We start from the raw sequence: 11,336 nt of genomic DNA on the forward strand, positions 1-11,336 counted from the left end.
CATGTATTGTTCTCAGTCTATGGGTACTGGTAGTATGAATAACAGTTAAACAATGGATTTAGAAATCAATATTTCAGATTTATGCCTGTTGAAAATTTAGCAGAGAGTATGCTAAAACCAATCCATAAAATCAGTATATCTGGTTCCCCATGGAAATATGCTCTCCTTGTCAGATTTACCTTAGTGTTCAATTAATATCAATCTACCGAAATTTTCCATACATGTCCTCTTGTGATAGCTATTTATATTTAGACGCTATACACTATATTCTCCAACATTTTGGAGGCATCATAAAGGTATAGATAAGACAGCCTGCCTGCGTTTTAGGCTTGAAATCAATCTGATGGTATTGCTGTTTATGTTTAAATCTGTTTATGAAAGATTTGGCCCTGCTCCACCTTCAAACGGAATAACCAATTGCTCTGAACTGCCTGTTTGAGGAGTCATCAACCACACCTTTTCTTCAAAGGTTATTATGATCTCATCCTCCACCTTGTAATCATGTCTTTGTTTTAGAATGTTATGACCAACTTATGCTTATCTTCTGCTTCTGTATCTCCACCTATTTGCCTGCTAATTACCCCACTTGGAAATCCCCTCTGCCTGAAGTATGAGTCTTTATCTTCCTTATGTCCAAAACTGAACTGAGAACCACTCCTTAGGAGGAGGCAGCCCATTTACCAAAATAAGGAAAGCTTGCTTTAGCTAATTTCCCCATGATGATTTGAGTTGGTGGGTTTTCTCCTTGCATCTTTGGGAATAACAATAGGAGTTTGATGCTGATCCTAGAAAGAAAGGCAGGGACTTACTGTTTCATTTTTTGAAAGACAATCACCTATAAATGTTTGTTTTTGTGCAGTAAAATGCACAAATATTTATCAACAAAAATTATTTATGGAATGCAGTAGCTTAGAATATAGGGGAGTCTATCTCTAAAAATTTCACCATAAGTCAAAAAATTTGAGTTGCTTTCTTTCACAGAAATGGATGCTGGGCTCATTTCCCTTTTATTTGCTTTTGCTGTTACCATTTAGGTAGATATAAAGTATCCATCTGTTCTGTCTTACACTGTCAGAGTGATTTGGCTTTCCTCTGTGGATTTGACAAGAGAGACTATTCTTGTCTTGATTATCATTAATAGCAGTGCTACTATGAATGAATCCCAACTGTTTTCAATCGGTTTATTCAAAGGAATGTATGAAACAAAGGATGGAAAGAAAGTGCTAGCAAGAGAAGAAGGGTTCCAGGTTTTTACTGTTAGGCTCTTAAGGACCTATTGATATTCATATTCTCCATGACTTTTTAAAATGCAGAGAAAATACTTCTCTTTCAGGTCTGAGCTATTAATTCAGTTTAATAATTTCATTTTTAATCACAAAATTTAAAATATGTTAAAAATAAAAATTGTGTTAATATCTTTGATTAAGAAAATTCAATTTAATATGGTGTTGGCTATAGGCTTTATATAAATTGCATTTATTATATTTAGATATGTCTCATATCCCCCAATATCTCCAAGATTTTTATCATGAAGGATGTTGGATTTTTTCAAAGGCTTTTTCAGCATCTAATGGGATGATCTCATGATATTTTTTCTTTTCAATTTGTTTATATAGGATGAAAAATATATTGTATGAAAGAAGAATAAATAAAAACTTTAGAAAATAAAATTGAATGCTAAAGGAGGTAAAGAAGACCTCAGAGAAACTATTAAGGAAAATAGCATAAAATATGTTGTATAAAATTTTCGGTATTTTTTCTTAATTCTACTGGATGAAAAAATTAAAATTACAGTCCCTTACATCAAGTTAAATATTCATACTGAACACAGGTCAACATTCACCTTCAGAGTTTTAATCTTCCAAACTTGGTATGTTAACCTAAATTGTAATTTCAGAGCAAAGGAAGAGACAAGCATATCCCTGAGACCTGAATGTCAGCCAGAATAACTAATCAATGAGCTAAGTAGAAATCCTTTCTCAACAAAAGAAGATGGATGGTTCATTGGGAATGACAACTGAAATAAAAAATTCAACTCTGCTTGAATGAACTCACATATGCATATACCTGTATTTAAAACCTCAGGAAGAGAGAAAACTTGAGGAATCCTACTTTGAGGTGGTTGGAAGTATCAAAAAATGTAACACAGGTGGGATATAGTTTGAGAAATAATAATTTGTATTAGTTTTAATCAGTTTCTGATTTATTGATAGTCATGACTTCATAAAAATAATTTGAAAGAGGTTATGATCTTGAATGGCATGATCCAAATGTCATATTTTAATCTTTCTTTTCCATTGATTTATTAAGACTCTTTCACACTTTCCACATTGTCATCAGCCCCAGGAAATTCAGTGTGCTGCTCTGGGCTGTTGGCCTTCTCTTGAACAATGTTCTGTGGTCTATTCCTCCAGAGTTAAACAATTTAATGCAATCTCCTGAATAATAATGATTATTTATTTATTAATCATTTTACATCCCAACCACGATTTTCCCTCTCTCCTCTCCTCCCAGTCCCTCTCTCCATCTCCCCCCTGCCACCCTTAATCCTCTTCTCTTCCATTTCTATTCAGAATGTTCCATGGATATCAACAATACATGTACTATAAAGTAAAACTAATGACATAGAAGTAGTCATCTAAATCCAACAACACTTTATGATAAAGGTCCTGGAGAGATCAGAGATAACAGGAGCATACCTAAACATAATAAAAACAATATGCAGTATATCAACAGTCAACATCAAACTAAATGAGTGAAACAAGGTGATTCCTCTAAAATCAGGAATGAGACAAGGCTGTCCACTCTATTCATAGCTCTTGAATATTGTACTTGAAGTTCTAGCTAGAACAATAAGACAAGAAAAGGAGATCAAGGGGATACAGATTGGCAAGGAAGAAGTCAAACTTTCACTATTTGCAGATGTATGATAGTTTACATAAGTGACCCAAAAAAGTCTACCAGGGAACTCTGACAGCTGATAAATACCTTGAGCAAAGTGGCAGGATACAAGAAAAGCTAAAATCATAAGAGTCCTACTATATACAGAAGATAAGTGGGCTGAGAAAGAAATCAGAGAAACATCGCCCTTTACAATAGCCACAAATAACATAAAATATCTTTGGGTAATGCTAACCAAACAAGTGAAAGACCTGTATACTGTATAGCAAGAACTTTGAGTCTTTAAACAAAGAAATTCAAAAAATACCAGAAAATGAAAAGATCTCCAAAACACTTGGATAGTTAGAAACAACTTAGTTACAATAGCAATCTTGTCAAAAGCAATCTACAGATTGAATGCAATCCCCATCAAAATACCAGCAAAATTATTCACAGACCCAAAAGAATAATAATCAACTTTATATGGAAAAACAAAAGGCCCAGGGTAACCAAAATAACCCTGTACAACAAAGGAACACCCAGAGGCATCACCATCCCTGACTTCAAGCTCTATTACAGAGCTATATTCCAGAAAACAGCTTGGAATGGGCACAAAACATAGACAGGGAGATCAATGGAATCGAATTTCAGACCTGGTATTAAACCCACACACCTATGAACAATTGATTTTGACAAAGAAGCTAAAGTTATACAATGGAAAAAACAAAGCATCTTCAACAAATGGTGCTCTCATAACTGGATGCTGCTGTGTAGAAGACTGCAGATAGATCCATGTCTATTGGCATGCACAAAACTTAAGTTGAAATGGATCAAAGACCTCAACATAAATCCAGCCACACTGAAACTCTTACAAGAGAAACTGGGAGGCCTCAGCATCCTTTGGGGCCTCAGGCAATAAATAAATCAGCATTTAGCCCTGTCATCCAGATGGGCTTTGGGAGCCCATTCCACGTGGCTGGATGCTTCTCCGCCTGGACACATGGTGGAAGAGCTAAGCCCTGCCCCAGATCATATGACAGACTTTTGAGATCCCCCAAGATGGGCCTCACCCTTCGTGGAGAGTGGAGTGGGGATTGGGGAAGGGGTTGGGGTGGATTGAAGGGTGGCAGAAGAGGGGAGGAAGAGGGAGCTAGGATTGAAATGTGAAGAAAACATGATTCTAATTTAAATTAAAAAAGAAGAAAAAATGGAAGGTGTCCTTGAACTAATTGGTACAGGAGACAGCTTCCTGAACATAACACCAGTAGCCCATATACTGAGATCAACAATTAATAAATGGGACCTCCTGAAACTGAGAAGCTTCTGTAAAACAAAGTATACAGTCAACAAGACAAAAAGGCAGCCCACAGAATGGGAAAAGATTTCCACTAACCCCACATCTCACAGAGGACTGATCTCCACAACTGACAAAGAGCACAAGAAGCAAGTCTCCAAAACACCAAAGGATCCAATTAAAAAGTGAGGTACAAAACTAAATAGAGAATTCTCAATAGAGGAGTCTAAAATGGATGAGAGACACTTAAGAAAGTGTTCAACATCCCTAGCCATTAAGGAACTACAAATCAAAACAACTCTGAGACATTATCTCACTCCTGTCAGAATGGCTAAAACCAAAAAGTCCAAGGACAGTTTATGCTAGAGAGGACATGGAGAAAAAGGGACACTCCTCCACTGCTTGTGGGAGTGCCAAGACCTACAGTCACTTTGGAAATCAGTATGGAGATTCTTCAGGAAAATGAGAACCAGTCTACCACAAGACCCAGCAATTCCACTCTTAGACATATACCCAATAGATGTGCATTCCTACAACAAAGACATCCATTCAATTCTGTTCATAGCAGCATTATTTGTAATAGCTAGAACCTGGAAGCAACCTCCATGCCCTTCAACTGAAGAATGGATAAAGAAAATGAGGTATATTTACACAATGTAGTACTACTTAGCAGAAAAAAAATCAATGGAATCTCAAGGGTCTCACCCTCCCTGGGGAGTGGATTGGGGATTGGGTGGGGGGTTGAGGGGATTGGGGGTGGTGGCAAAGTAGGGTAGGGAGAGGGATGTTGGAATGACAAGTGAAGGAAGCTTGTTTCTAATTTAAATAAAAAATATACAGCAAAACTAACCACCTACCCTTGTGTTAAGACTGGATAAGGCAATTCCAGTATGAGGAATAGGATTCCAAAAACCACCAAAAGTTTAAAATCTAGCCCCTGTTCCCACTGTGAAGTGTTCCATGAGAAAACTAAGCTATACAATTGTCACATATATGTAGAGGGCCTAAATCAGACCTATTTATGCTTCCTGGTTATTGGTTCAGTTTCTGTGAGCCCCTATGAACTCAGGTTAGTTGATTTTACAGGTTTTCTCGTGATGTCCATGACACCTCTGGTTCCAACAATTCTTCCTCCTTCTCTGCAGCAGCATTCCCCAAGTTCATCCAATATTTGGTTGTGGGTCTGTGCATCTGTTTCCGTCAGTTGCTGAGTGAATCCTCTCTGATGACTATTGCACTGGTCCCTAAACTATGATTATAGTAGAATATCAATAGAAATCCTTTCATTGACCTTTTTCTCCAGTCATGTTTGGTTCTATCCTATTTCTCTGGGTGACGCAACATGTGGATCTTGGTGCTCTAGTCACTGTCAGGGGTGGGATCCCTCTCCTGGCATGGGTTTTAGGCTACATCTGTTATTGGTTGGATAGTTTCCCAATCTCTAGGTCACCCCTACCCCAACACATTCCATTGGCAGTACAGGCTGTAGGTCAACACTTGTATTTGCTGTTTTACATGGTCAAAGGAAACTGCCAGTTCAGGCTATGTATCCACTGTTGCTAGAAGTCATAGCTGGTATCCTTGTTGTAGATTCCTGGGAGTTTGCTTTGCAACAGCTTTCTACCTGAGCTCATAGTTCACCCCCTTTCCAGTAGTGTTTCAGTACTTTCCCCCTTCATCTTCTGCAGCCTGATCAATCATCCCCTTCTTCTTGCATCTAATGATATTATCATGTGTTTCATTCAGTTTGTTTCTAAGGTGAATTACATTGACAGAATCTTTATATTGAACCATTCCCGCATCTCTAAGGAAATCTGTTTTGTCATGATGGATGAAATATTTGATGTTTTCTTGGATTTGGTTTATCAGTATTTAACTGAATACATTTTGCTTCAATGTTCATGAGTGAAAGTGGTCAGTAATACACTTTCCTTGTTGAGTTATTGTGTGGTTTTGGTATCAGTTTGACTATGGTCCCATAGAAAGAATTTGGAAATGTTCCATCAGTTTCTATTTTGTGGAATAATTCGAGGAGAATTGGTAGTAGCTCTTTTATGAAATTGTGTTAGAATTCTGTATTCAAAATATCTGGCCCTAGGGTTTTTTTAGTTGGGAAACATAATGATTGCTTCTCTTTCCATATGGGTTATGGGTCTTTTTAAATTGTTTATTTGACCTTGATTTAGCTTTAGTAATTTACGCTATCAATAAATTTGTCCATTTGTTTAGATTTTTCAAGTTTTTGTATTATAGTTTTTGAAGTATGACCTAATGATACTATGAATTTCCTTAGTCTGTTGTGTCCCCTTTTCCTTTCTGATTTTATTACTTTGGATATTCTCTCTACCTTTTAGTGAGTTTTGGTAAGGATTAGTCTATTTTGTTGATTTTCTCAGAGAACAAACTTTTTGTTTAATTTATTTTTGGATTGTTCTCTTTGTTTCTATTTTATTGATTTCATTTTGTAACTATTTTCAAACATGAGGATTAGTGTACATTATGCTTGTTATTTTCTATTTTCCTTGAGATAATATCTTCAGTTTTTAAGAATCTGGCCAGAAATATATTTTCTCAAAATATGACAAGACAGGAAAGTTCACCTACCTTCAGAAACTCCATATCTTGACTTTGATGTAAAAGAACTGTTATGAGTTTGTTATGATAAATTGTCCTAAAGTTTATAGAAAAGAAGACCCTCACTGTGAGGATTCTTCAGTCACACTGGAGAGTTCTGTAACACTTTAAGAATGACAAATGATTCATAATATGTAATCAAACATATGTAAAAGCAGTGGGGAACATTATAAACAAACCACATTGCATGATGTAAGATGGTATGAACTTAGATGACTATTTTTATGAGACATAGTATTCAAATCTTATCACTTTGCCCCATAAACACAGCATATTTGCAGAAGTCCCTTTTGGTTTTTGTGGAATAATTTAATCACATCTAGTTAGTAGTATCTTTAGAAAGTAAAAATTTTTATCAATTTTTAGATGAACTAAATCACATGATATGCAAGATATAAAATCTAAACACATTTTAATTACTACTTTTTGCACAAAAAAACTTCCATTTAAAATTTTATATCCTCAGGCCATGGAGGTAGTTCAATCAGTAGATTAAGTGTTTGTTGCAGGAGCTTGAGGAACATAGTTCAGATCTTCTGATGCCAGGTAAATTCCAAGTACAAGTTATGAAGTGTCTGTAATTATAACCTTGGAAAACAAGGACAGGGGGTCCACAGAACTAGCAGTCTACAGAATCTAACCACATCTGTGAGTTGTGAATTAGACTGAAAGACCATGCCTCAATAAATGAGAAAGAAGGCAGGTTGAGGATAATTTCTGTTCTCCAAATGCAGCTACATACCCAAACACATACAACCTGATACACATGCACCCACACACACAAATTTAAAAAGAAACTTTGAATATCTTCAATAAAGATGGCCAAATTATAACTAGTTGACTGAATATGTACTGTCTTACATTTTTATAAGTATAGTCTTACTACTTCATGACCATACCCACATGTTAATGAGTTTTTCTTGCTTTTTATCATTTTATCAATAAGAGAAGGTCAGATTTCCGAAATTATACAGCTCTTTTTCTACCTAAAAGCATGCTTCATACTTATTATACTTTCTACACAGAAAATGTTGGTTAATTAGTTAGTGAACTAATATTCAGTCAAAGATAATATATTAATGTGGATGTTCCAGGTAATTCCATTTACATATATCAAAATATCCTAAATACATTCTTGTTACAATAGAGAGGAACCTATAGCACCTAAGCACAGTGGTCATTGCAAAGCAATGTGTAATTTTCAATGTAATATAGAGTATTCATTGTAGTTAGAATGATATTAGATGGAAAAGTAACCCATTTAGTAACAATCACTCAATTCACACAAAAATAATGCTTCCTATCCACTCCATGTGCTGGGATGGGAACGAGGAATAATTTGTTGGTTTAAATGTAGTTTATTGTTTCTTCTGTATGGGAGGTGCTGGTCCTACGAGGAGTAGCTGGAAGTTGCTTGGGCTCGCAAGAGATATCTCATGGCAACAGGCTGTTCATACCAGCTGAAGATGTCATACTTGCTCCCACATCTGCACAATGACTGGCAAGTAGACCAGGCCAACCTTTTGGAGGATGACCGCACAGTTGTCATTCACTTTAGACATGACTGGGATCCCACTTGTATGAAGATGAATTAGTTACTTCACAGCATCTCAAAAAAAGTTCAAAATGTTGCAGGTATTTATCTTGTGGCTATTATAGAAGAACTTGACTTCAACAAGATATATGAGTTATACAACCCATGTACTGTCATGTTTTTATTCTAAAACAAACATATCATGATTGATTCAGGCAATGACAACATCAATGACAATGGGGCCATGGAAGACAGGCAAGTAATAGGTGATATCATAGAGACCATGTACCATGGTGCCCACAAAGGCAGCAGTCTGGTGGTGTCTCCCCAAAAATTACAAAGTACAGATAGTGTGCACTGCACTCACAGACTGTGCAAAGGACACTGGGAGGCTCTTCCATGTAAAACACTCAGAACTTCATAGTCTTTGAAAAGACCCTGCAGCAGACCATGACTGTAGGTCTGGAGGATTATTCTGCTGAGGATTTCAGGGACTTAATTAGCTAAAGTAAATAACAATATGGTTAAGGATCAGTAAAAAGAATGTAGTTGGTTTGGATGTTTTCTTCAAATTAAAGAAGACAGAGAAGTGGGGGTGTATTTTAATAAGGCAGAGGCTCGAAAGAAATGTTTAAAGAGTGTTCTAGCTGTCCAGTGGACATAGATACACACAATAGATGGCACTTGAAATGAGAAATGAATAATGATGGGTGATCAGTTGATACAGAAGATATGGAGAAGGAAAGAGAAGCAAGAGTGCAAGAACTTGAAGCAGTATATTGTATGATGCTCAGTGAGATCTTTATTCAATTATTCAAGTATTGAATCTCTTGTATCCTGATGAATCCTGATCACATCAGAAAGAAGAAACTGAAGGTAAAGAGATCATTGTACAAAAAATAAGCTCAGCGAAGAAGTGTTGTTAGAAAACAGAAATTATTTCTCAAGCACATTATACTGAAAGCAAAGAGACCATTGTACAAATCAAAGCCAAGATTAGGAAGGAAGCGTTGTTATAAAACAGAATTGAATCCCAGGCACCTTATACTGAATCTGTCAACATATTACCTGTGAAAACTACACACAAACCTCAGTAGTTGAGCTAATGAATTTTGTAGAATAGGAAGAATAATAATTGCATATGAATGATGGATTGCTTTCAGAAAATTACAGTAAAAATGTAGTCAATCAAACAATAAACTAGAAGAATGAAATACAGTAATTCATTTTTTGTCTTTTTATTTTTAAATTTAAATTTGACACAATGTTGCTTCACATGTCAATCTCAGCTCCCTCTCCCTATCCCTCTCCTCCTCCCATGCCCCCTGACCAACCACCCCTCCCCCCAATCCCCACTCCTTTCCCCAAGGAGGGTGAGGCCCTCCATGGGGGGTGTCCATAGTCTGTCATTTCCTCCAGGTCAGGGCCTAGGCCCTCCCCCAAGATTCCAAGCTGAGAGAGCATCTCTCATTGTGGGAGGGGCACCCAAAGTCCATTTGTGAGCCAGGGATAAATACTGATCTACTACCCAAGGCCTCATAGATTGCCTAGGCCTCCTCACTGACATCCACATTCAAGGGGTCTGGATCAGTCCCATGTTGGATTTTCAGCCATAAGTCTGGGGTTCAAGAGCTCCCCCTTGTTCAGGTCAGCTGTTTCTGTGGATTACCCCTATGCTCATCATTCCTACCACTCTGTCACTGGGTTCCTTGAGTACAGCTCAGTGTTTAGCTGTGGCTGTCTGCCTCTGCTTCCGTCAGTCATTAGTTGAAGGTTCTGTTTCCCAGACTCTCTGGCAGTGGGATTGGAGGCTGGCACTCCCCTGATTCATGTCTAAAATCCATATATGAGTGAGTACATACCATTGAAATACAATAATTCTTATATCAGAAACATATCAAAGTGGCTTTAACATTGAAAACTTTCTCTTGAACAAGAGCAAAACCATTTTCCCACTTTCTCTCTTACATTCTTCCTGGGAATGTTTATATGTTTGGATGATATACATGAGCTCAAATAGTATCTGATGAGGTTTGAAGGGAGAGAGGGAGGCAGAGAGACACACACACACGAGAGAGAGAGAGAGAGAGAGAGAGAGAGAGAGAGAGAGAGAGAGAGAGAGAGAGAGAGAGAGAGAGAGAGAGAACTATAATTTGACTCCTTCTTTCCTGTCAGGCTACATCTCCTCACCTGTCCATCTTAAGATAAGGGAACGATTCTTCTCTCAGATGTTTCATTTTACTTCAGTCAGCTTATATATTGTGAAAAACATTCCACCCTTCTGCCTATCTTAGCTCAGTATTGTTGAAAGCACCGGTGAGTTCTATTTCTGAGTATCTGTTCTGTCCTGAAATTTTCATTGCATTATGAAAACCTGCCATTGAAGTATCTTCATTTGAATATACTGTGTATTGCCTACTGGAACACTTACTATTGCAAAATTCAAGATTTTCTCCATGTTTGCAATAAATATTTATTCTCTATCTACTTTGTCTAAGTTTTCTCTATGTTGGGATGAAGCCTGGAATTCTCAGTCTAGGAAAGCAAAACAGGGAATATACAGAATGGAGCTCAAACAGTTTGAACCCTTTCTTCTTAAGAATCCTGTCAGATTATAGTAAAATAATTAAAACAAAAAGAGAAACCTATTATTAGATAAGCATGTCCAAAGAGTTTCTGAAATGACATGACTTCTCAAGATGAAATATACTATACCACAGAATTATACTATACTACAAGAAACATATAACAACAATAAGATTAATAGCAGTAATAAGACCCACACAAACTTCTCCCAGGGCTATCACGATGTCACCTAACAATATGATGTGATCTGGCATAAGGATATTTTTAAAACAAATCCAGTGATTTGTTTTCAGAATGAAAGCCTACCTGAGCATATATAAAATTCTCACAAATTTTAAGACTGATGAAAATAGTAATCCCAAAGACATGATACATAATACCTCATAATGACTTTTGATGTCCCCAAAT

The 11,336-nt window shown here is 36.8% G+C and overlaps 1 pseudogene; it reads left to right on the top strand.

The window, feature by feature from the left end:
* Nucleotides 1-8,274: 8,274 nt before the first annotated feature.
* On the top strand, nt 8,275-8,552 carry LOC101829730 (annotated as a pseudogene).
* The last annotated feature ends 2,784 nt before the right edge of the window (nt 8,553-11,336 follow it).

Source organism: Mesocricetus auratus, unplaced genomic scaffold, assembly GCF_017639785.1.
Source record: "Mesocricetus auratus isolate SY011 unplaced genomic scaffold, BCM_Maur_2.0 Super-Scaffold_100003, whole genome shotgun sequence".
Taxonomy (NCBI): Eukaryota; Metazoa; Chordata; class Mammalia; order Rodentia; family Cricetidae; genus Mesocricetus; species Mesocricetus auratus.